The sequence below is a fragment of the Helianthus annuus genome, chromosome 3 (genome assembly GCF_002127325.2).
Source record: "Helianthus annuus cultivar XRQ/B chromosome 3, HanXRQr2.0-SUNRISE, whole genome shotgun sequence".
Classification (NCBI taxonomy): Eukaryota; Viridiplantae; Streptophyta; class Magnoliopsida; order Asterales; family Asteraceae; genus Helianthus; species Helianthus annuus.
Window position 1 is genome coordinate 92,503,370 of NC_035435.2, and position 24,435 is coordinate 92,527,804.

The window sequence follows — 24,435 nt, forward strand, 5'->3', positions numbered from 1 at the left end:
CCCGTCTATTTTATCTTCCCAAGGTGCACTATTACCAAATTCTTGGACTTCTGGGTTAAACCTAACTCTCTTGGTTCGGGGTTTCTTTGTCCCCTGACTCTTTTTAAGTATCGAATCCCTTTTCTCTGGGGAAAGAGGATTTTCATAGTTTGACTTGTGGACAAAGATTTCTTCTTCTAGGTTTACTGGGTTTTTAGAAGAAGATGCAACATCTAGTTTGTGGTAGATAGCAGACAGCTTTTGCTTACCCATACTGTAACTAACAAATAATCAATTAATAAAACATATAATTACAGAATAACAATTAGTAAAATTAAGTATTTTGTCAAATACTTAATTTAGTATTAGGCTTAATCAGCGGCTCGATCAGTGGCTCAATAGTTATTAGTTCTTAGCTCTGATACCACCTTCTCTATCACGGCTCCCGACCCTACCCTGGACGGAGCCGGGGCCGCGGACCAGATTTCAATGGTACCCGTGGTATTATTATGCGACAGCGGAAGTCTTTTATTACCGGATCTTTTCACCGGAAAATGCTCGTTTTTAATATATTACACAAAGTTTAAGGGATAAATCCCATAATTTACAATAAGTTGATTTCACACAGAAATCTTTATTTTCCAAAACACGTTTTATTGATTTATTCACACTGAGCCACTTTTCTGAGCTTGATAGTGCTTTACTGCACTTTTCCTGGATCACACAGATCACCTGAAACATGTTTGAAAAAGGTTTTGTCAGCGGGGAAATACTGAGTGAATCATTCAGTTTTCCAAAACGACCTGTTAGTTATAAATTACAGTATTAAGGGCGATTACAATGTTTTTATCAACCAATTATCAAGAATGGGTATTTGTCACTCGACCGGATCTGTGACTGTGGTCATACCACTATTGGGTCCCGTCGCCCCTAATAGTGACGAATATCAGGCTCACTCACCTAGAGTGATAAAAATAGTAATGTGCACAATACCCCACATACCAGCTGTAATTTGGTGATTACAAAGACTTAATCCCTGTAATTATAACCTTTGAAAATAACTTGAAGTTTTGTAATACTTACTCACAAACTGTGAGAAAACAGTTTAAAAAGAAGAATGACTCACATTGCAGATTAACGAGCAAATAGATAAGCCTACTGATTAGCCTTGATTACACCTAGTTTAACACAATGCACACACAGGCAGGTTAGTAACTAATACAGCAGTTACGTCAATTCACGAGATTAAACCCTCACAACGATTAATCAGTGCAATACTCGATAATTCAATCGGATTCACAACGAATAACAGAGCATAGTCCGAATTCGAACAGCACTCAAATATTCAAGTCGAAATCACGACGAATAATCAAAGTACAAGCTCAATTGAGCAGCACCCGGACTATCGTTGGATAGTTATAATCGATCGGACGTTGAATCGTAATAGCGATCGAGTTATTACCCTGATTGCGGCAGCGTTTCGTGATTGTGTGTGTGTGGTGAACTGATCGGAGTATAATACGACGTACAGACAGTATCTGATCGACGTTTTAACATCAAAATTCTAATGCCAAGGTCGGCTATTTATAGCTAAAATTTCGATTGGCTTACGGACCGTATGCCTAACCCCTTACGGTCCGTAAGGGAACCTGGTCTGCTTACGGTCCGTAAGGACCAACCTTTACGGTCCGTAAAGGGTGCAACCTACTTCCTAGCCTAGCTGAGTTCGGTTGTAGCCTTGGTGAATCAAAAATTTCAACCAATCAGCATCTAGCAACGATTTTAATTAGATAATTATCAATTAGGTTTGCCCCCCTCGAGTTTTAGGGGCCCTGATCCTGATTCCGATTGTTCCGGAAATTTCAGGGTTTATGCCAAATTACTTGGGTGTCTTAATTAGGGTTTTCTTATTGGATAATTATTATCCTAATTACGGATTTTAGTGACAGTTGTTACAGAATTCCCAACAAGTAAGTTATGAGAAGATGGACGAAAAACGTGGTACCGAATGATCTAAATAACACACTTGATTTAAGTGTTGATGATAATGATGGGCATAAAAAGGCCAAAGAGGTTGCGTATGAGATAATGCAGACCAGAGAGTATCTTATTGGTAACTTGATGAGAGATTTTGATCATCTAGTTATAGTCAGGGATCGGATGAGAGAGATGAAAGAAATGGTTGATGAACTTCGCATAACCAACCCCATCGACCCTAAGTTTGATAGATATTCATGGTTAATCGGTTACGAGAAACCGAACACTGATGCTCCACCTACAGTCCGTGTGCCAACTGGTGTTAGAAACAAAGGACGCGGTTCACATAAGCGGATTAAATCAAAAAAAGAAAAGATTATTAGTCTAAAAGGCAAGAGAAGTCGGACATGCAGTGTTTGCAATACCAAAGGTCATGATATCCGAACTTGCGAGGTTTTAAAGGGTCAAGCTAGTGCTTCCAATAAGAAGGGGAAGAAAAGAAGAGTAATTCAGTTAGAGACTGATCCTGGTTTAGTAGACGAAGAGGACGAGGATGCAGAAACTGGTGAGGGAGAGGAGGAGTATGAGGAGGTTGATGAAGCAGATGATAGTGATTCTGAATGGGAAGAGCTAAACGACGACGACGAGTAATTTTTGAACCACAATTGCATACATTTAAACATTGGTTTTTTCATGCATTTTTTAAGAAATAATTTTATGTGATATGTGATCTTGACATTTTAACATGCGTGATTTTAATACCATTTTTATATGTTTACCCTGCCATGCGTGATTAATTATACCAACTCAAGTGAACCTTTTTTACCCCTTTTCAATATGCAGATGCGTTATTTTACTATATTGGACCTTAACCTAAAATCATAAATATACAAGACTATCTTAAATGGAGATCTCAAATGACCATTAAACCCCTCTCTAACATTTTGTATAATCTGTCTTAACCCCTGTTCACAGCTATTTCAACCAAAAACATACCCAAACACAAATTTTTTTCATAACTAGCGTCTTTAAATGTAACATGCGTGATAATATTTAACATGCCTTTCTCATATAAATAACGCCAAAACACCATACATAAATGCCTGAAAAGGTATCAAAACATGTTAAAAGTAAGCCTACATGATATTTCTAAATATATCCACATATTAGTTTCTATTGCCAAAAACCACCATAGTTGTAAGTTTTCAAAATACCAACATTATAACATCCCAAAAAACCAACAAAAAACGTTGATTAATCAGACATACTACCTAGTTCGATGTGAATATCTTCCCAAGCTCCTTGTCATTGGTCTCCATCTTCTCTTGCACCGTCTCCACTGCATGCTTGAGATATGAGTAAACCAAGTGATCAGCAGATGCCTGATCCTTCATGAGCTTTATGACATTGTCCCTCAACGAATATTTTGGTTCATCTAGTAGTTTCCCCCAGACTTCTTTGTTCATCTTCTGTTGTTCTAAGACCTTCCTCTGCACATCAAAAATACTGTTAGTAGAGTTTACATCAGAAGCAAGCTCTCTCAACATGCGGCTGGAGAGGAGCTCCTTGAAGGCTTTGCTTGCCGGATCAGTAGACATTTTTGTTTCTTGATGAGAGTTGTTATTTTTTTTGCAAAAATCTAATATGGGGAATCATATATGTATAAAGATTTTGATTTAATATGGTAGTTGTGGGAGATTTGGTAAGTAAAATTAAATATCTCACATAATTACTAGTCATGTCGATTTGGAAGGCTATTTGTAGGTTTCATTATTATTAGGATTAATTATCTTTTATATCAACTTGCATCTTGCATATTGTTTAATATTTTTAACAAAATTCAGTAGCTTACATAATTCACAAACAGGACGTGCATGATTATCAATACATGCGTGATTATTTTTATACATGCGTGATAATTTATACATGCGTGATTATCTTACATAATATCTGTACTGGACCAAGAAAACTCCAAAAAACAGCTAGAATGATTTATGAATCATACATCTGTCATGCTTAATAATTTTAGATGTCCTCTTGTTTGGTATTTCCTTTTATATATCATTGAAAGAGCATTCAAATATTACCTTAAAGATGGCAGATTCTTGTAATTCATCTTGTGGTTCTTCTTCATCATCATCATCAGGTATGAGTGTTTATCTCAAAAAGAGAATCGAGGAACAAATTGCTGAAGACAAGTCTTGTAAAGACTTGTTGGAAACTATCATTTCTAGGGTCAGAGAGAACATGAAGAGGCGAGAAGAGATTTTCAATTTGTTGTCTGGTATGAAAGAGTCAAGTGTCCGAGAGGTGGCTATGATGTTTATGGTTGATCTAGGAGAGCGGGATGAGAAACAGTTAAAGGAGTTTGCAGATGCAATAACCGTCTTAAGATGCTCTACGGACATGAAGATCAAGTTTTTGGAGTCATTTTTCTGATGGGTATTATGTATCATTTTCATCTGGGTAGTGAAACCATGTGCTATTTATGTTTAGCTAAGTGCTTTTCTTGTATCGAATTTGTGTTTGAATAAGGAAATCTTCCCATTGTTTTTACATTTTTCATGTTATCTGATATCATAGTTTATAAGTAATCAGCAGATTTAAGAATTAAACATAAAATTAAAAAACGAACATGTCAAATATGTTTGCAACAAAGTAGTTCTACGACGTAGCATTTTGTTTCACTTTGTCAAGGTTGAAGAACTGATCCAATCGGTCCCTAATTTTGTTATCTAGATCGCACAAAACATCTATGGTGCTTGCGTTCTTTGTAAATTCCTTAGCTTTGTCATACACTTCTTTCCTTATAAGATTGTAGTCGGACAATACAATCTTACTAAGATACCAGTACCGCAAGAATCGAAGTTGTGAATCTTGAATGGTCTTTATCTTCGTTCACAAACCCCGGATTCCATGGTAATTTGCCTTTGTACGTCTCCATATGTCTCATAGTGAAGACACCACAGTCAAATCCGTTTTGAAGAGTTCTCCAATCCATTTCCTTTCGAATTATGCTTGTTGTTTCCAAGTTTGTTACCCACTCTTTTTGTCGTATCTTGTCTTTTAGGTATAGAACTAGAACTCTTCGCTATAATCACGATAAAAAAACATATTAGTACCTAGTCATTATAATATATAGTCGTTTTTGTATATAAAGCTAAGTATTCAAGAATTACCAAACCTCGGATTCCATGGTGATTTGCCTTTGTACGTCTCCATATGTCTCATAGTGAAGACACCACAGTCAAATCTTTTTTGAAGAGTTCTCCAATCCATTTCCTTTCGAATTATGCTTGCTGTTTCCAAGTTTGTTATCCACTCTTTTTGTTGTATCTTGTCTTTTAGGTATAGAACTAGAACTCTTCGCTATAATCACGATAAAAAATCATATTAGTACCTAGTCATTATAATATATAGTCGTTTTTGTATATAAAGCTAAGTATTCAAGAATTACCAAACCCCGGATTCCATGGTGATTTGACTTTGTACGTCTCCATATGTCTCATAGTGAAGACACCACAGTCAAATCCGTTTTGAAGAGTTCTCCAATCCATTTCCTTTCGAATTATGCTTGCTGTTTCCAAGTTTGTTATCCACTCTTTTTGTCGTATCTTGTCTTTTAGGTATAGAACTAGAACTCTTCGCTATAATCACGATAAAAAATCATATTAGTACCTAGTCATTATAATATATAGTTGTTTTTGTATATAAAGCTAAGTATTCAAGAATTACCAGCTTTTCGGGGCGCCCACGGTAGCGTTTGCTAAACGATTCGTCAAACCAAGAGTTATCAATTAACTCAATTTCGCCATTTTTCAAGTGAAAGCATAGGCACCAGAAATGATCAGATAGTAGTACTGGAATGAAGATAAGATCCACTGTGTCAACTTTCTTGACCTGATACTTAGACAGTATATCGTCTAGGCTTGGTGCAAATACTTTCAATCGATCATTGTCTGTGTATTTTGGCCCAAACATTTCGTCAGGCTGCAAAAATTATGGTGATTTTTTTCCATCTGTCCATTAAGCTTAAACAGGCGTGATTATCATATAGCATGCTTGGTTAACCTTAAACATGTATGCATTAACTTTCAACATGCGTGATTATCATATAGCATGCTTGGTTAACCTTAAACATATGTGCATTAACTTTCAACAGGCGTGATTATCATATAGCATGCTTGGTTAACCTTAAACATGTGTCCATTAACTTTCAACATGCGTGATATCATATAACTTGCGTGATTACAATTCAATATGTGTGATTTAACATAGTAAAATACATACATGCGTGATTATTATGGAAAAACTTACAATCATTGTACTTGGCAAGAACAACCTGTAGGGTGATGATTTTTTGTCCCTTTTTTTCTCTTCAAAGTTTAACACATCTACAAACGCGTCCACTCCATTTGAAGCTATGTATTGCGATGGGTGAAAGCTTTCAAAAATGATTTTTAGTGTTTCGACTCCCTTTTCAGACTTGTATATCAATGAGCTGTTGTTTAAAACCAAAAAGGACAGTTTAAAAAGAGTTCAAGATTTTAAGCGGTTTAAAAGAGACAAAACATCTTACCCAATATCTCCGACTGGAGCTAAGAGGTAACAGATGATCGTCTGGTCACGTTCCAGAAATGGCTCATATAAGCTGGTTATCCTGTTGCAGTAAGGTGATCTGTATGCGTCACCTAATTCTGCCATTCGTTTTTCGTTCTTTTCCCTCAACATTCTGCCATTCGTTTTTCGTTTTTCTTTTTGTTAGCAGACATGGGAGTTTTTTGGCTTACTTTCATTTGATGTTTGTAGGATGGGAGCCAATCTTAAAAGCGTCTCCACCGACTGCATTTCTGAATCCGTCACTTCATCTGTTTCTTTAGCGGATGTGGTGGGAGGCATTTCTTTACCATAGACGTCAGGGTTTATCTTTTCAAGCTCATTCAACATTGACTCGGTTATTGTATTCTGACTTTGTGCTTTTTACTGACTGGACTCTGCTAAATTTACAGCTTGGTCCATTTGGTGTACCACATCTGCTTGTGTCACTGTTTGTATGTTCGAGTAGGTTAATTTTTTTGTAAACACAAGTTAGAATACGGTTAATAATTTAGCAATGATCGTATTTGTTACCTTCTGTCGTATGCTTGTATACACCTGGTTCGATGGTTTGTAATGCAGCCAGGCATGAGTCTGAAATACCCCCATCATCATATGTCATATTATCAACATCATGACATCCTATAAAATCACGAACGTTTTGTCATTATTGAACTTAAATTACCGTTAATCTTAAGAAATAACACAAATTCTTATCTACCTTTTCTTTTTCCTGTGTTTTCATCTTCCACGGTTGCATCTCCATCCCCTCCTAACTCTTGAATTGTATCGCCACCCTCTACAACTTTGTTTTGAAATACCTCATCACCTCCAGAGCTTACTTAATCAGTCGTCACGGTATTTTTAACTGCATCATCCCATCTTTTACACATTCTCATTATATCTGGATCCCAGAAACACTTTTCCTTTGCGTCCGTAACGATATTGTTCATTTCCGTAACCAGAGAAATGTATTTATTTATATTCCTGTCCATTGTTTTCAACAACAGCTGCAGAATTGGAGTTTTAATAATATCATGCATTATTATCTATCTAAGTAGCGTAATTTTTATTTTTATATATGTTCTCGTCCATTTTGTTAATCATGGGCTTTATTTCAAACTAAATTTAGTTCAATTTTTTCCTTTTCAGAAGACCATAGCCCAATGTTACTCCTAATAAATTGGCCAAACAGCCCAATGTTTCTCCTCAGAAATTGGCCCAACAGCTTAATCTCCTGTGTAGTCTATATCATTCGAAGCCCATTCCACTATTTATGAAATCAAGACTTATGCTAACGGTCCTCTTGTTCCAGTGATCTATATTGGGCTTAGTTATAGCCTAAACACCACAAATAAAAATCGAGCCACTATAGCATGCCATGCAAACAACAATATGGTCTTCACTTACTGGACCCAGTTATAGTAATACAAAAGCCTGACTCAAATCATGCGTTATTAATTTCTTAAACTAACATGCGTTATTATTTTTTTAAACTAGCGTGATTTTTAGTATTGTACAGGCGTTATTTTTCTAATATCATAAACAAGCATTCTACTGTAATATGAGGTTCTTAAAGCATGCGTTATTAATAATATCATAAACAAAAATCCAAAAGAGTGTACCTTCTTATTTTTGTTTGAGGCTTCCCGCGCAGCATCATCATAGATCACCCCGGTTAGTTGAAGCGGAGTGGATCAGTAGTCAAGTTCTTTTTGTGTTTGTGACCCGATGCCAATATCTTCTAGGTTCAACTCTGAAATATGTTCACTAGGATTCTAGCCCTCAAACCAATTGGTAGTTGATGGTACGTAACATTCGTCGATTGAATCTTCACCAGCCTGGTTTCTTCTTTTGTAGACCTTTGTGGTATCCACTGGTGGTATTGTGAAATCCTCCGTATCTGTAGTAGGCTGATCGGTGGTATTGTGAAATCATCCGTATCTGTAGTAGGCTGATCTATCGTTTCAAATGCGGTGAGGTTTTCTTGTACTGCAGCAGCCTCGTGTAATGGGATGTTGTCAGTGATCAGGTCCGTCAATAACGTCGAAGTTTGTTGATTTACGTTTTCGAATGGCGTTGTCGGAGCCTGTTCATTTTAATGATCATCGCTATTGATGTCCGAGGCAGTCGCATGTTGTTGATCCTAGAGATTGTCATGCGTTTCTTCGTCTTTGTCAACTTCATCATAATCTTCAACATCTGACAGCGGCCCATTGTCGTATAAATACTCTTCCATGTCGTCGATCATACCAGATATTATATACTTTATGACAGGCAGTTCGACAACTTCATCGAAAATTTTGTGCCTTTTGTTGAAATCATGGGTGTATAGAAGCTACATATAATTGTTTAAAAAAAACCAAATTACTACTAACAATAGTGTATTAGCTTACATATTAAAGATGTTTACAAAACATACCGTTAGAAATGCAACTGGTCCATTGTATTGTGGGTCCAGTTTTTCCAACCTTGTCTAGTTCGTTTAAGCGATTCTAAAACAAACGAGCACTAATCCAGCTTCGAAATGCCTTCCTCTTTGTCAATGGCAAGTAGAAAACTTTGTTTAACCGTTGTTGACTTTGTAATCTCTACAAACAACGTGTTCCAGTAGGCTAAAAAATTTAACTTGAATAATCTGCCGCCATTTGTTTGTTTTTTATAGCTTTTGCAACTAATGTATGAGTAATTCTGTTGGTGTCTGGCCATTGGTTTTTGAACTGATCAATAGTTGTCTCGACCCCTTGAGTAGCAGTATTTTTTTAAACTATTGCTCCTTTCCGAGGCTTATTTTTTTCCCGTACTGGATTTTGTCCTTTAGGAATACAAAACACATCATGTACTGAATCTCTTGTGATTTGTATCTTATGATTTCCGATGTTTAGTGTGTTGTATTGCTCGTCATAGTTTCTTCCAAGCAAATAACCTAGACGTGTGCTTATATGATTAACCTTTATATCAAGAACATGACCAAATCCAATGCTTTTCACATCCGCTACCTATGCTTTTGTAAATTGTCTTACTGTATCCAAGAAACCTGAAGGACTACACCTAAGGCTTATTACATCATGATGATATTCATAGTACGGTCTTGATTCCGTCCTAATTGGTTCCGATTTGTTAATCGTCTGTTTACCCATTGTAGGATACATCTGCTTGTCTTGTTTCGATGGTTTCTTTTTTATGGGCTCCTCAAAGTCATCATCATCTTGGTCAGTTAAAGTCTTTGCCCTCTTTTTTTTGTGTTTTCGGCCGTTTTGCCTATCAAGTCTTTAATTGGTGCTTCAAAATCATCATCATCTTCAAGATTTAGTTTCTTTTGCTTTTTATTTAACTTTAACTTGCGAGGTTTGTTTGTTATCATCAGCAACCCCTACATTCATATTTCAAAACAAAATAAATCAAGCAAATTACCTTTTTCATATAACAACAGGCGTTATTATTTTCATTGGTTGTGCTACAACAGATCTTATACAACAGGCGTTATTATTTTCATTGGATGCGTTATTATTTTCATCCAACTCCACCAAAATTATGCTTAGAAACGGATGAAAACAAAGGACAAGGTAGATCAAAAGCCCCAATATCAAAATTTAACCTAATACAACATTCGTTAATTGTTTAAACAAAAGGCAAGTTAGATCAAAGAGAGAAAGCCCCAATATCAAAACTTAACCTAATATAGGGGACGGGGGGATGATCAATCTAATACCGCTAGTTCATATCAATCAATCGTCTAATATCAATCAATCTAATACCGCTAGTTCATATCAATCAATCAATATCAAATAACTCTAGTTCATATCAAATAACGCTAGTTCATCAAACCCTAGTATTTGGATTTTTTTAGAAGAAACCTGGATTTATGCTGGTAGAGTGCACCGGATCGTTGCGTTTCTTGCTCCTCTTCACTCGTTTAGCTTCAATTTTTGTTCAAGATACAATAAAACCACCGATCAGTATGAGATTTTCTACTACTAAAATCGTGTGATTAAAATAGAAAACAAATCGACGAGCAGATGATTTAATCGATACCTCCTAATGCTGTAATCGTCATTCCTCAGTTCAAATCGATACTCGTTTCTTGTTCACCGCTCTCGTTTAGCTTCTGTCGAAACCGCCTTTCAAACTTCAACGACAATTTTGGGGTTCTAATTTTGTATTTTGACTAGAAGAATTCCCGCTCGCGCGTTGCGCGAGGGGCACTGACACTCTTTTTTTTTCTCTTTTGTGGCCGGGGAAGGGAGTTGTTGCTGCCTGTTGCCAATCCATGTCCTCTGTTAACATTGTTGGGATTCAGTGGTGTCATTTTTTTTATATCAAAACAGGTTTGATATATTTTATTAACTAAATATATAATTAATAAATACGCAGCGGAATAAATATATTAATCAACACCAAAATGAATCGAACAGGATCATGGTTACAAACATGCAAATACAATATATAAAATTAATCTACCGATGAGATTAAATATACCTTGTGGTTAATAATTAACCGTGTGAGACACCAAGATACAACGAACGAGTGCTAGAACACAAACACGGTAACCGGATGTACCTCGCGAAACAAGAATCACAAAAGAGAAAAGAGGCAGCACACTTATATTGAAGTGGCGGCTGTTGTCTCTTTGTTTTTCTAATCGTATCACCAAAGAACAAAAACAAAAAGGGAATCACACCCTTTTAAAAGATGACGGCAACCTTTGCTGTTGTTGTTTTTTTTCTTTTCAAGATATTAGTGTATATATATTATAAATAGGTGATTAGGTTTTATCTCATAAACCCTAATAACCATCACTAATTATCTTTCGGCCCTACAAGGCCCAATACGACTAGTACAAGTCCAAACGTGATACAAAGCCCGTAAAGACAAAGTTTAATTACATAAGTAATTAAACGTTAAATTATTTATAACGTGTATAAATAATAAATCCCGTTTCTCGTGGATATATAATTATTCTAGATAATTATATATTTCGTCCCGTTAATTGTTCGTGATCACCAGTTAATCGAGTTAAGTGGATTTAATGTTCGTTGCCCAAGGTGTAACTCTTACGGGTCATAGCTCGGTCAGCAGCGTTGACTTATCGAACCCGTATATATAAATCCAACAATCTCCCACTTGGACGGCCTTCGATAAAATTCTCAACGCAGACAGTCAGCGGCGCTCTAGCTGCACATGGCTGCCCCCAACAAGGTATAACACTTTAAAGTCATTAACCAAAACACCTTGCTATTAGTAACAACTTACTATTGCAAGACAATGGACTTATGGTATTGTTGTCATTCATCCTTTTTGTAAAAGACATAAATTGAATCAATGAGACATGGATTAAGTTCATTCTCATATGGTGTTCAATTATTATTGTTCTCGATCAAGAGTCAAAGTGGTCCGAACAAACACACAGTAAGTTTGGGTAAGGCCTTACACTTCACCAGTTTGAATCAACGAGGGCGCCACAATGTCTAACTGTTACATATCATGTAAGAGTACAGAATCCCTTATCGACTACATACAACTCCCACTGAACTTCAGAACTATTCCCAATTAAAGCCTTTATGACTGGCAGTTACGCGACAGCGGTTGACAGTAATCAAAGAATAATCCTTGGTAAACGGAAGTTCTAATATGTATCTCAGGTCAAAGGATACTAAATGAGTATACCAATATCAAAGCTTCTTATGACTAAGATCCATGAAGATGATTTGATGCGAGTTACATCCAACGTCATTCTCAATGAGGTCTGTGAATTTGGAAGTCAACTCCTTGAGTCCAAAGTCAGAATAGTCTTAATTCAGAATCGTTCCCACAAGTCTGGCCGACTACGGATAGTTTAGAATGCAAGATTCACGGATTAAACGTATTAAAATCGAACACAGTTATAAGATTCAAAATTGCATCTAACCAGTAAATCAAAATTGAATTCAAAAGTACAACTGTTAAAAGTTCGTACATCCAAATACTAAATCAAAACATACTGCTAGCCAATCTAAGCCCGATAGCACCCATGTGTTGATCATGCTTGTCCTGAGTCATGGGCTTAGTAAACGGGTCTGCTAGGTTTTGATCTGTGTCCACTTTGCTTATCACGATGTCTCCACGTTCCACAATTTCCCATATGTAGTGGAACTTTCTTAGAATGTGCTTGGCCTTGTGATGAGACCTGGGCTCTTTGGCTTGAGCAATAGCACCTGTGTTATCACAGAATATCTCAATGGGTTTCTTAATGCTTGGAACCACATCGAGATCGGTTATGAATTTCTTCATCCAAACAGCCTCCTTTGCAGCATCTGATGCGGCTATATATTCAGATTCGGTGGTTGAATCTGCCACCACACTCTGCTTGGAGCTCTTCCATGAGATAGCTCCTCCATTTAGAGTGAATACGAAACCTGATTGTGAGCGAGAATCATCTCGGTCAGTTTGAAAACTGGCATCAGTGTAACATCTTACAGTGAGCTCTTCTTCTACTCCTCCAAACACTAAGAACATATCTTTAGTTCTTCTCAGATACTTCAGAATGTTCTTGACAGCAGTCCAATGGGCAATGCCAGGAGTTTGCTGATAACGACTAGTCATGCTTAAAGCATGTGAGACGTCAGGTCTAGTACATAACATAGCATACATGATAGAACCAATCGCTGAAGCATATGGAACTGCTTCCATTCGCTTAATTTCAATGTCCGTTGAAGGAGATTGCGATTTGTTCAACACAGTCCCTTTAGTCTTAGGAACACCTCCTTTCTTGGAGTTTTCCATCTTAAAGCATCTCATCATTTTGTCTATGTATGTACTTTGACTTAGCCCTAGAAGCCGCTTCGATCTATCCCTATAGATCGTGATTCCTAGAATATAAGCTGCTTCTCCAAGATCTTTCATTGCGAAACAAGTTCCCAAATAGCGTTTAACTTCGTTAAGCATAGGGACGCTATTTCCAATGATCAGTATATCATCCACATACAGGATGAGAAATGATATAGTGCTCCCACTAGCCTTTCTGTAAACACAAGGCTCATCTTCATTTTTGACAAAACCAAACTCTTTGATCTTTTGGTCAAAACGAAGATTCCAGCTACGAGACGCCTGCTTGAGTCCATAAATGGACTTATTCAGCTTGCACACCCTATTAGGATATTTTGGATCAACAAAACCGTCTGGCTGAACCATATAGACATCTTCAGAGAGATGGCCATTAAGAAAAGCGGTTTTGACATCCATTTGCCATATCTCGTAGTCATAGTACGCGGCTATGGCAAGCAATATCCTGATCGATTTGATCATAGCAACGGGCGAGAAGGTTTCATCATAATCAAAACCCTGAGTTTGAGTGAAACCCTTCGCAACTAGCCGTGCTTTAAAGGTGTGTACATTTCCATGCATATCGGTTTTTCTCTTGAAAACCCATTTGCTCCCTACTGCCCGAGATTCGGGGGGTAGCTTAACCAAGTCCCAGACTTGATTATCACGCATAGATTGCATCTCAGCGTTCATGGCTTCCAGCCATTTCGCAGATTCAGGATCTGAGATAGCAGATTTGTAGTTAGTAGGTTCGTCATTAGACTCATCTACTACCAAGACTTCAATACCTTCGAGATGCCAAAGGTATCTGTCAAGTTCTTTACGAGTCCTGCTACTTCTGCGAACGCCTGTGTTCATGTCTGATTCATCAGCAACAATTTCTTGTTGTTCAGACGTTCCGACTTCATCAGCGGTTGTTGTTGGTTCTCGAATTTCTTCAAGATCAACCACATTATTTCCAGTTCCTCGATTAAGAAGTTCTTCCTCGAGAAAGTGCCCCTTCCTTTTGATGGAAATAACATTTGCATCAGGATGATAGAAATAATATGTGACATCTGTGCCTCCAAGACCATCGAACAAATACCAAACCAATGAAATTTTGTGTTTCATACTTGGGATTTGTGAAAATATGTGTATCGTTTGCACATATCAAATTCTTGTTCGATTTCGAGCTCTAAATCGCTTTCTGGAAAAGTTATACGCAAACTGGTGTGTAAACGCAGTCAGTTTAATGCGACAAACACTCCGGAATAGTGAAATAGGCTTAACATACCTTAAATAACCTTCAAATAACTTAGAAATAAGTTTTGGATGGCTTGGTGTGTCGAAAACAAGTTTATTCGATCGCAGGGACTATTTGTGTCAAACTGCGAAACTATACCGATTCGTATGGTGTCGAACAGTCCGGAACTTGATCATAAGTTAAACATACCATATATAACCTAAAAATGGCTTAGAAATAAGCTTTGATAGGTTCGGTGTGCGAAAACATGCTTATTTGATCTTTCAGGGACTAAAAGTGTCAAAAACGGCGTAAGTTTGCATTTTCGCGCGTATCTTACGTTCTGGACACATCTGGACATCCAAAATTTTTGTACACACTAAAATATTTTTATTTTAGTGATCGCCATGCAAAAATTCCATTCGTCTCTTAATTTGGATCGATTTTGCGTTCGTTACGACTTCCGTCGTAATTAACCGAACAACGCGATTGTACGATCAAACGAACCGACATCCGAGATATTTTTGAACATGTTTTGAGTCCCCTATGCTTTAACTTCATTTTAGAGCCTTGAAATGAGGTTAACGGGGTTTAAACGCATCGAAAAAGGCTTTAAACGCGTGCAGGGACCATTTCTGTCATTTTTGAAACTTTGCTGAATCTGATACACCGTAGCGTAGCGCGAGCCCTCCTGCCTATGCCGTCGCGCTACGCGAGCGCCTCATCTGGGCAGAATGTGTGTTTTCAGCAACAGTTTGTAATTTCAGGGGCCAAACTTGCAATTTCTTTGTGTGGTAACCAAGTTACCACCTCTCCAAGGCTTTGCACCTGCTCCTAACACTTGTATGGATGAGATTTATTGCTTAATGGCTAAACAATCCACTTGTGATGATCTTGTTCATCACCAACAAGTATAAATAGCCAAGCCATCCATTGTTTCATTTGCTCATTCCTCATTTCCTCCCTTCTTATCTGCTTTGGAAGCTCTCTCAACTGATTTGGGACTTGTCTTCTTTGTAGAAAAGATAGCAAGGACTATTGTGAGTCTTCTTTTATTCTTTTTCTTGCTTTTTCCTTATGTAGTGCAGAAAGTCAAACAGTTTGGCCAACAGTTTGACTTTCGGTTTTGACCATCAATTGGTCAAGTCAAAGTTCAATTGAACTTTGACACGTGATTGTAATCACGATAGTTATAATCCTTCGCGATTATAACCGCTGATTACCACGTTATCTAGTTGTAGTGTCGAGTCAAAGTTTCGGTCAAAATGCGTTTTAGCACGCATTTTGCAACGGAACTACTTTAGGGTATCAAAACACTTTGTTTTGATACCAAATCAGTAGGTTAGACATGTTTTGACATGTCTAACTCGACACTATTAGTTTGTGCTTGTTTAGGGTCGTAAGATAAGCGGTCTAAACAACCGCTTATACTTCCGAACCCGACCCGTCTGGTCGATCTTTGGATCCGACCAAGCTTAGTTAGTGATCATAATTGCATAGGGAATAACCACTGAGGTTATACCTTATGATCACGTAGGATCGGTTAGTCATTTGCTAGTTAGCTTGTATGCCCATAGGAAATGACCAAAATGCCCTTTTGAAGCTAAAATCCGTAATTTGACTATGTGAACATATTTTTGACTTGTTATCTGATTTAGTAACATGTTTAGGGATAATTGGGCATGTAAGACTTGGCATAGCACATAGATTACCATCCGAACATAGTTATACGCTAACGACGCCTTATGGTAGCTTATGTTACCATAATGTGTCGAAACGGGTCAAAAGCACTTAGGTAGACTTCCAAATCAGAATGATGGGACTATTAAATCATACCACATGAGTTTAATTACTCATTTGATTTATAGAACCTCATTCTATCCTATCTCCCGATTTAGGTGTCGATTTATTTATCTAGCAATCCGATACTAGGTACCACTTGATTCCTTGATTGCCCGTGCATCGATAGTTCACAAAATCAAGGATACCCTACAATCTCAAGTGAGTACATAGTCCCCCTATTTTACTGTTTTCAATTGTTTTGGGGTGAATCATATGTACAAAACGATTTTCAAGGTTTAAACGATGATTTCAAAAACGATTAAGATGGTTTATACAAAACTAAGAACGATTTCAATAAGGTGAACAAGACTTGTTGGTTGTAATTACATAATGAATGACATTCATTAGCTCTGATCAAGCCGACCAGTATTAGGTTATGGTACCATAGGATCTGACAAATCCCGTTATCAGACTACACCCATGGTTATGTGTGGGGGTTATGTAGGTAACGACCGAACCTGATGATTGTTAACTTACCCTTTGGTGGTTTGTTAATACGAAACGAGAAACGAGTTAAACGAGTCACGAAGGTTTGAATGTTGTTAACGAGACGACCAAAAGTATTTTTCACTATTAAAACGAATACGATTTTGGGTCGAGTTAAACGATTTGAAACGAGATACACGATTTGAAACGAGATAAACGAATTAAACGATTGGCTTTGGGTAGTGATTAAATAATGGGATGGGTGTAGTATGATAGAATCATGGTAGATACGCCGCTGGTACTTCTGATATATAAGTGATTCTATCATATTACATTGCGTGTCATTATTTAGTGCACTTGGGAAAACGATTTGAAACGATATCACACAACGAGGTTTTCGAAACGATATAAACCATACGAGTTTTATTAACGAGCTTTTACGAGGTGTTTCCAAATTATTTTACTAAAACAAATGTTTTTGGGTTAAGACTCATGGCTAAGAGATTTTATAAACTATAACCAATTTGATTTGAGTTGGTTAATTATGTTGCAATACACTTTTCAAAACGAGGTTTGTATTTTTGACTTTTGTAGTCTAACGAGGTACTGCAACATATAAACGAGCCATGAATCCAATACTCCCACAAAACCTATGTACTCGCCAGCAATTTCTTTGCTGACTTTACTTTTTACATATGTTTCAGGTGATATTGCTTGATGATGCTTGCTAGGAAGTTTGTGTCACATAGGACCTGGACGAGGCCTTAGTGACTTAAAAACAGTCATAACAATATGTAGTTTGTTTGTTTTGATTTAAAGACAATGTACATTACATAATAATTCAATAAAACAAAACATTTGGTTACCATGGTTGTGAAACAATAATTCTGTTGCAACACTCCCCGACGTTTCCGCCACGGTTTGTTGTTTTAACGTGGTCGGGGTGTGACAGAAGAGTTGGTATCAGAGCCAATGGTTATAGGGAATTAGGTTATTAGCATTGCTTTGACCTAGACTATAACTTTAGGACCCTAACACAAGTTTACTTGTGTTTAGAAATTTTAAAACAATACCGTCACCTATCCTTAGGTGATAACCACAACAAGAACACAATAACGAATCCGCTTCGAAAATTAATCATCTATCCTTAGATGATTGATTACTAGGTTTTGAACCTTCTATTATAAGGTTTTGAACCCTTCCAGTCTGATTCATCTTTGGCTTTGTGCCTTTCGAGTTTTCAAAATCTCGTCAAAGTTTGGGTTTAAATAATGTGAACACGTGCAAACTGGAAGAGTGAATGCCTGTACCCTGAGTTTTCTGTCTAAGGCTAGAGTGTTCGTACAAATCCGCATTATCGGACCAGTCACTCTTACCTGGGAACTCTTGGGGTGAGTGTTCACTTATAGGCGAGCATGTCTTCGCGATACATTATTTTGACCTATTTACTTTGATTTGTCACTGCGTGTCGTTTGTTTGTTCAAGGTAACGAACAAATGATCGCCTTCCTTGTGTGGTGTCGATATTTTCAATACCTATTTTGTTCCTCCAATTGTCAACCTCACACGTTTCCCATGTTTCCTTTTTAGACAATGCCTCCACGACGCAATACTCAACCCGATGCTCGAACTTATACTGCTGAGGAACTCGCAGCCCTTGTCTCTCAACAAATGGCTGCTGTGCTCCCAGGCATTGTGACCCAAATCCACGAGCTATACAATAACAATAATAACAACAACAATGCACCGTGTAATTTCAAGAATTTCAATTCTGCGAAGCCGCTTAAGTTTTCTGGGTCACAAGGAGCAACCGCACTCCTGCAATGGTTTGAGAGTATCGAGAGCACATTCAGACATGTGCAGTGTCCGAATGCGCGCAAAGTTGAGTTTGCTTCAAGCGTATTTGAAAAGCGAGCTCTTACATGGTGGAACGGAGTAATGCGTGATAGGGGTGCTGAAGTGGCACTAACACAAACTTGGGATGAGCTCCGAGCTCTCATGATGAGAGAGTTCTGTCCCCGACACGAGATTCGAGTGTTGGAACGAGAATTTGACGATTTGAAACAAATCGGGGGAGAACACCGTGCTTATACGGATCGATTTGAGGAGCTTAGTTTGTTGTGTCCCACGATGGTTACCCCGTTGGATAAGGCAATTGAGAGGTATATCGATGGTTTACCCGACTCCATTCAGGACATCCTGACTGGCGTTAATCCGACTACCGTTCGTCAAGCGATCGAGTTGTCTGCTACCCTGACTGAATCTCAAGTCAGGAAGGGTAAACTCACCCGCAAGGGTGATAAAAAGAAGTCAACCGATTCTGAAAAGGGTAAGGGTGAAAAGCAGGATGAGGCATCAAAGAAATCAAGGAAGCGCAAGGCTTCCCAAAACTTCGCTGTCACCAATCAAACTGCTCAGAACCCTCAGAACCCACCGAATCAACCTCCTGCAAAGAAAGCATATGCTGGTACCGCACCTCACTGCACACGATGTAATGGTCACCATGTTGCCCAACATGCCTGTAAACAATGTGCTACGTGTGGTAGGCTTGGGCATTTGGCCAATACTTGTCGTTTTGGTCAAAATCAGGCTGCCCAGGTTCCAGCACAAGCTCAAGGGAATGCTGCGAGATTCCCACCTGGTTCGTGTTTCAATTGCGGAGAAATGGGTCATTTCCGCAACAATTGCCCGAGATTGGTAAATGCGAATGCGAATGTTAACCCAAATCCGAACGCGAACGTGAATGTGAATCCCGCTCGTGGACGAGTGTTTAACATCAACGAGGCGATCGATGATGCAGCTTTAAACAATTAGTATTTTGTATTTCTTCTGGTTGTTATCTTTTAAACATTTAACAGACAATGCGGTTGTTATATAAATAAAATTTGTGGTTTTATTTTAAACTACTGCAATTGCATGAATGTTTGAAGCAACCTTGTAATGTCAACACAAAGACAAACTGCTCGTGTGGTTCTGTCAATCCCATGATCACTTGGATCTCCCCTAGAACCTTAAACGCTCATTTCTTTTAAAAACCCATTGTTATTCGAGAAAAGGATTCATCTGTCCGAGCTTTTTCACCTTGGGGAGCTCCTGCCCTCTTTGTGAAAAGGAAAGATGGATCTTTTTGTATGTGTATCTATTATCGTAAGCTTGATAAGCTTATCATCAAGAACCGAATTCCTATTAAGATCTTCCTATCTTCATGGTTAGACTCTTGGAAATATTTAAAGTGCCAAATGAAATCCACGGATTGGATTCCTGGCGTACTTTAAATACCCTGGTCCAAAGATAACAAATTAAAGGTCGAATTAATCAATTTTGCGATTTTGTGATTATGTGTTTATGTGTTCTCCTTTGTGTTTTGTGCGATCCGATTTGTTTTTGAAATCCTCATAGAATCTCCCATATCTTTATATGAGGGATTCATAGTAGGATATTCAGAGGTACTACCTTAAATCCTTAATGGGCTTCTACGTGGTAGTTAAGACCCTTGGATTATATAAGTGCCATTTCATATTTTGAAAAAGACCCCTTGAGTGGTCTAGTTAAAGATTGATTCAACATCTGGTCAGGAATGAAATGTGATATAGCTGGAAAGACTTCTAGGTAGTCTGTTTTAAAAGATCATTTATTGATCTACAGGACTCAATGATGGTCTGGTCACGCTCATCACAGGTTCATTCATTTGGTTCTTCCCTACACATTATCAAATACACTACGGGGACTATGCAAGGAATTACGTAATTATGGACGCGTACATAATTATGAAATTCAGTGCACAGAAACCACAGTAAGATTTATCATGTGTAAGAACTGATAGTGGCAACAATGACGGAATGTGAACGATGTAATGAGGTACGGTGGACGCACCAATGACACTTCATATACTTGTATATAAGTGTCCCTCTTACAAAGCAAGCATAATGTTATTAAAGTTACTAGAAGTTCAGAACCCAACCAGTATTGTCTTATCTTTCCGACTTCATGTTTCGAGCTCTCACAAGTTTCCTCTGATTAAATTTCGGGACGAAATTTCCTGAAGTAGGGGAGACTGTGACATCTGTGCCTCCAAGACCATCGAACAAATACCAAACCAATGAAATTTTGTGTTTCATACTTGGGATTTGTGAAAATATGTGTATCGTTTGCACATATCAAATTCTTGTTCGATTTTGAGCTCTAAATCGCTTTCTGGAAAGTTATACGCAAACTGGTGTGTAAACGCAGTCAGTTTAATGCGACAAACACTCCGGAATAGTGAAATAGGCTTAACATACCTTAAATAACCTTCAAATAACTTAGAAATAAGTTTTGGATGGTTTGTGTCACACCCCGACCACGTTAAAACAACAAACCGTGGCGGAAACGTCGGGGAGTGTTGCAACAGAATTATTGTTTCACAACCATGGTAACCAAATGTTTTGTTTTATTGAATTATCATGTAATGTACATTGTCTTTAAATCAAAACAAACAAACTACATATTGTTATGACTGTTTTTAAGTCACTAAGGCCTCGTCCAGGTCCTATGTGACACAAACTTCCTAGCAAGCATCATCAAGCAATATCACCTGAAACATATGTAAAAAGTAAAGTCAGCAAAGAAATTGCTGAGCGAGTACATAGGTTTTGTGGGAGTATCGGGTTCATGGCTTGTTTATTTGTTGCAATACCTCGTTAGACTACAAGAGTCAAAATACAAACCTCGTTTTGAAAAGTGTATTGCAACATAGTTTAACCAACTCAAATCAAGATGGTTATAATTTATAAAATCTCGTAGCCATGACTCCTAACCCAAAAACATTTGTTTTAGTAAAATAATTTGGAAACATCTCGTAAAAGCTCGTTTAATAAAACTCGTATGGTTTATATCGTTTTGAAAACCTCGTTGTGTGATATCGTTTCAAATCGTTTTCCCAAGTGAGCTAAATAATGACACGCAAATGTAATATGATAGAATCACTTATATATAAGAAGTACCAGCGGCGTATCTACCATGATTCTATCATACTACACCCGTCCCATTATTTAATCACTACCCAAAACAAATCGTTTAATTCGTTTATCTCGTTTCAAATCGTGTATCTCGTTTCAAATCGTTATCTCGTTTCAAATCGTTTAACTCGTCCCAAAATCGTATTCGTTTTAATAGTGAAAAAGATACTTTTGGTCGTCTCGTTAACAACATTCAAACCTTCGTGACTCGTTTAACTCGTTTCTCGTTTCGTATTAACAAACCACCAAAGGGTAAGTTAACAATCATCAGGTTCGGTCGTTACCTACATAACCCCCCACACATAACCATGGGTGTCGTCTGATAACGGGATTTGTCAGATCCTATGGTACCATAACCTAATACTGGTCGGCTTGATCAGAGCTAATGAATGTCATTTGTTATGTAATAACAACCAACAAGTCTTGTTCACCTTATTGAAATCGTTATTAGTTTTGTATAAACCATCTTAATCGTTTTGAAATCATCGTTTAAACCTTGAAAATCGTTTTGCACATATGTTTCACCCCAAAACAATTGAAAACAATAAAATAGGGGAACTATGTACTCACTTGAGATTGTAGGGTATCCTTGATTTTGTGAACTATCGATGCACGGGCAATCAAGGAATCAAGTGGTACCTAGTATCGGATTGCTAGATAAATAAATCGACACCTAAATCGGGAGATAGGATAGAATGAGGTTCTATAAATCAAATGAGTAATTAAACTCATGTGGTATGATTTAATAGTCCCATCATTCTGATTTGGAAGTCTACCTAAGTGCTTTTGACCCGTTTCGACACATTATGGTAACATAAGCTACCATAAGGCGTCGTTAGCGTATAACTATGTTCGGACGGTAATCTATGTGCTATGCCAAGTCTTACATGCCCAATTATCCCTAAACATGTTACTAAATCAGATTACAAGTCAAAAATATGTTCACATAGTCAAATTACGGATTTTAGCTTCAAAAGGGCATTTTGGTCATTTCCTATGGGCATACAAGCCAACTAGCAAAAGACTAACCGATCCTATGTGATCATAAGGTATAACCTCAGTGGTTATTCCCTATGCAATTATGATCACCAACTAAGCTTGGTCGGATCCAAAGATCGATCAAACGGGTCGGGTTCGGAAGTATAAGCGGTTGTTTAGACCGCTTATCTTACGACCCTAAACAAGCACAAACTAATAGTGTCGAGTTAGACATGTCAAAACATGTCTAACCTACTGATTTGGTATCAAAACAAAGTGTTTTGATACCCTAAAGTAGTTCCGAGGCAAAATGCGTGCTAAAACGCATTTTGACCGAAACTTTGACTCGACACTACAACTAGCTAATGTGGTAATCAGCGGTTATAATCGCGAAGGATTATAACTATCGTGATTACAATCACGTGTCAAAGTTCAATTGAACTTTGACTTGACCAATTGATGGTCAAAACCGAAAGTCAAACTGTTGGCCAAACTGTTTGACTTTCTGCACTACATAAGGAAAAAGCAAGAAAAAGAATAAAAGAAGACTCACCCAAGTCCTTGCTATCTTTTCTACAAAGAAGACAAGTCCCAAATGCTTGAGAGAGAGCTCCAAAGCAGATTGAAGAGAAGAGAAATGAGAATGAGCAATGAAATGAGAAGTTTGGATGGCTATTTATACTTGTGGTGAGTTAATAGGATCATCACAAGTGTTTTGCTTGGTCATTAAGCATTAATCCTAGCCATACATGTGTTACAAGCTGATTAGAAGCCTTGGTGAACACACAAACTTGCCCACCACACAAAGAAATTGCACAAACAGCCCCTGAATTTGCAAACTGTTGCTGAAAATGATGTTTCTGCCCAGATGAGGCACTCGCGTAGCGCTAGGGCATAGGCCTTAGGGCTCGCGCTACGCTAGCGTGTATCAGGTTCAGCAAAGTTTCAAAATTGGCAGAAATGGTCCCTGCACGCGTTTAAAGCCTTTTTCGATGCGTTTAAACCCCGTTAACCTCATTTCAAGGCTCCAAAATGAAGTTAAAGCATAGGGGACCTGAAATATGCTCGAAAACATCACGGATGTCGGCTCGTTTGGTCGTACGATCGCGTTGTTCGGTTATTTACGACGAAATTCAAACGGATGCGAAAACGAACCAAAATTAAGCGACGAATGGAATTTTTGCATGGCGATTACTAAAATAAAAATATTTTAGTGTGTACAAAAATTTTGGATGTCCAGATGTGTCCAGAACGTAAGATACGCGCGAAAATGCAAACTTACGCCGTTTTTGACACTTTTAGTCCCTGTAAGATCATATAAGCATGTTTTCGCACACCGAACCTATCAAAGCTTATTTCTAAGCCATTTTTAGGTTATATATGGTATGTTTAACTTATGATCAAGTTCCGGACTGTTCGATACCATACGAATCGGTATAGTTTCGCAGTTTGACACAAATAGTCCCTGCGATCGAATAAACTTGTTTTCGACACACCAAACCATCCAAAACTTATTTCTAAGTTATTTGAAGGTTATTTAAGGTATGTTAAGCCTATTTAACTATTCCGGAGTGTTTGTCGCATTAAACTGACTGCGTTTACACACCAGTTTGCGTAT

The 24,435-nt window shown here is 37.8% G+C and overlaps 1 long non-coding RNA gene across 1 annotated transcript; it reads right to left on the minus strand.

The window, feature by feature from the left end:
* Nucleotides 1–9,874: 9,874 nt before the first annotated feature.
* On the minus strand, nucleotides 9,875–10,737 carry LOC118490165. Its single transcript, XR_004888437.1, has 3 exons — nucleotides 10,588–10,737; nucleotides 10,410–10,472; nucleotides 9,875–9,925 (listed from the first exon to the last, which is right to left on the minus strand). It is a non-coding gene; the product is annotated as an uncharacterized LOC118490165 (long non-coding RNA).
* Nucleotides 10,738–24,435: the final 13,698 nt, after the last annotated feature.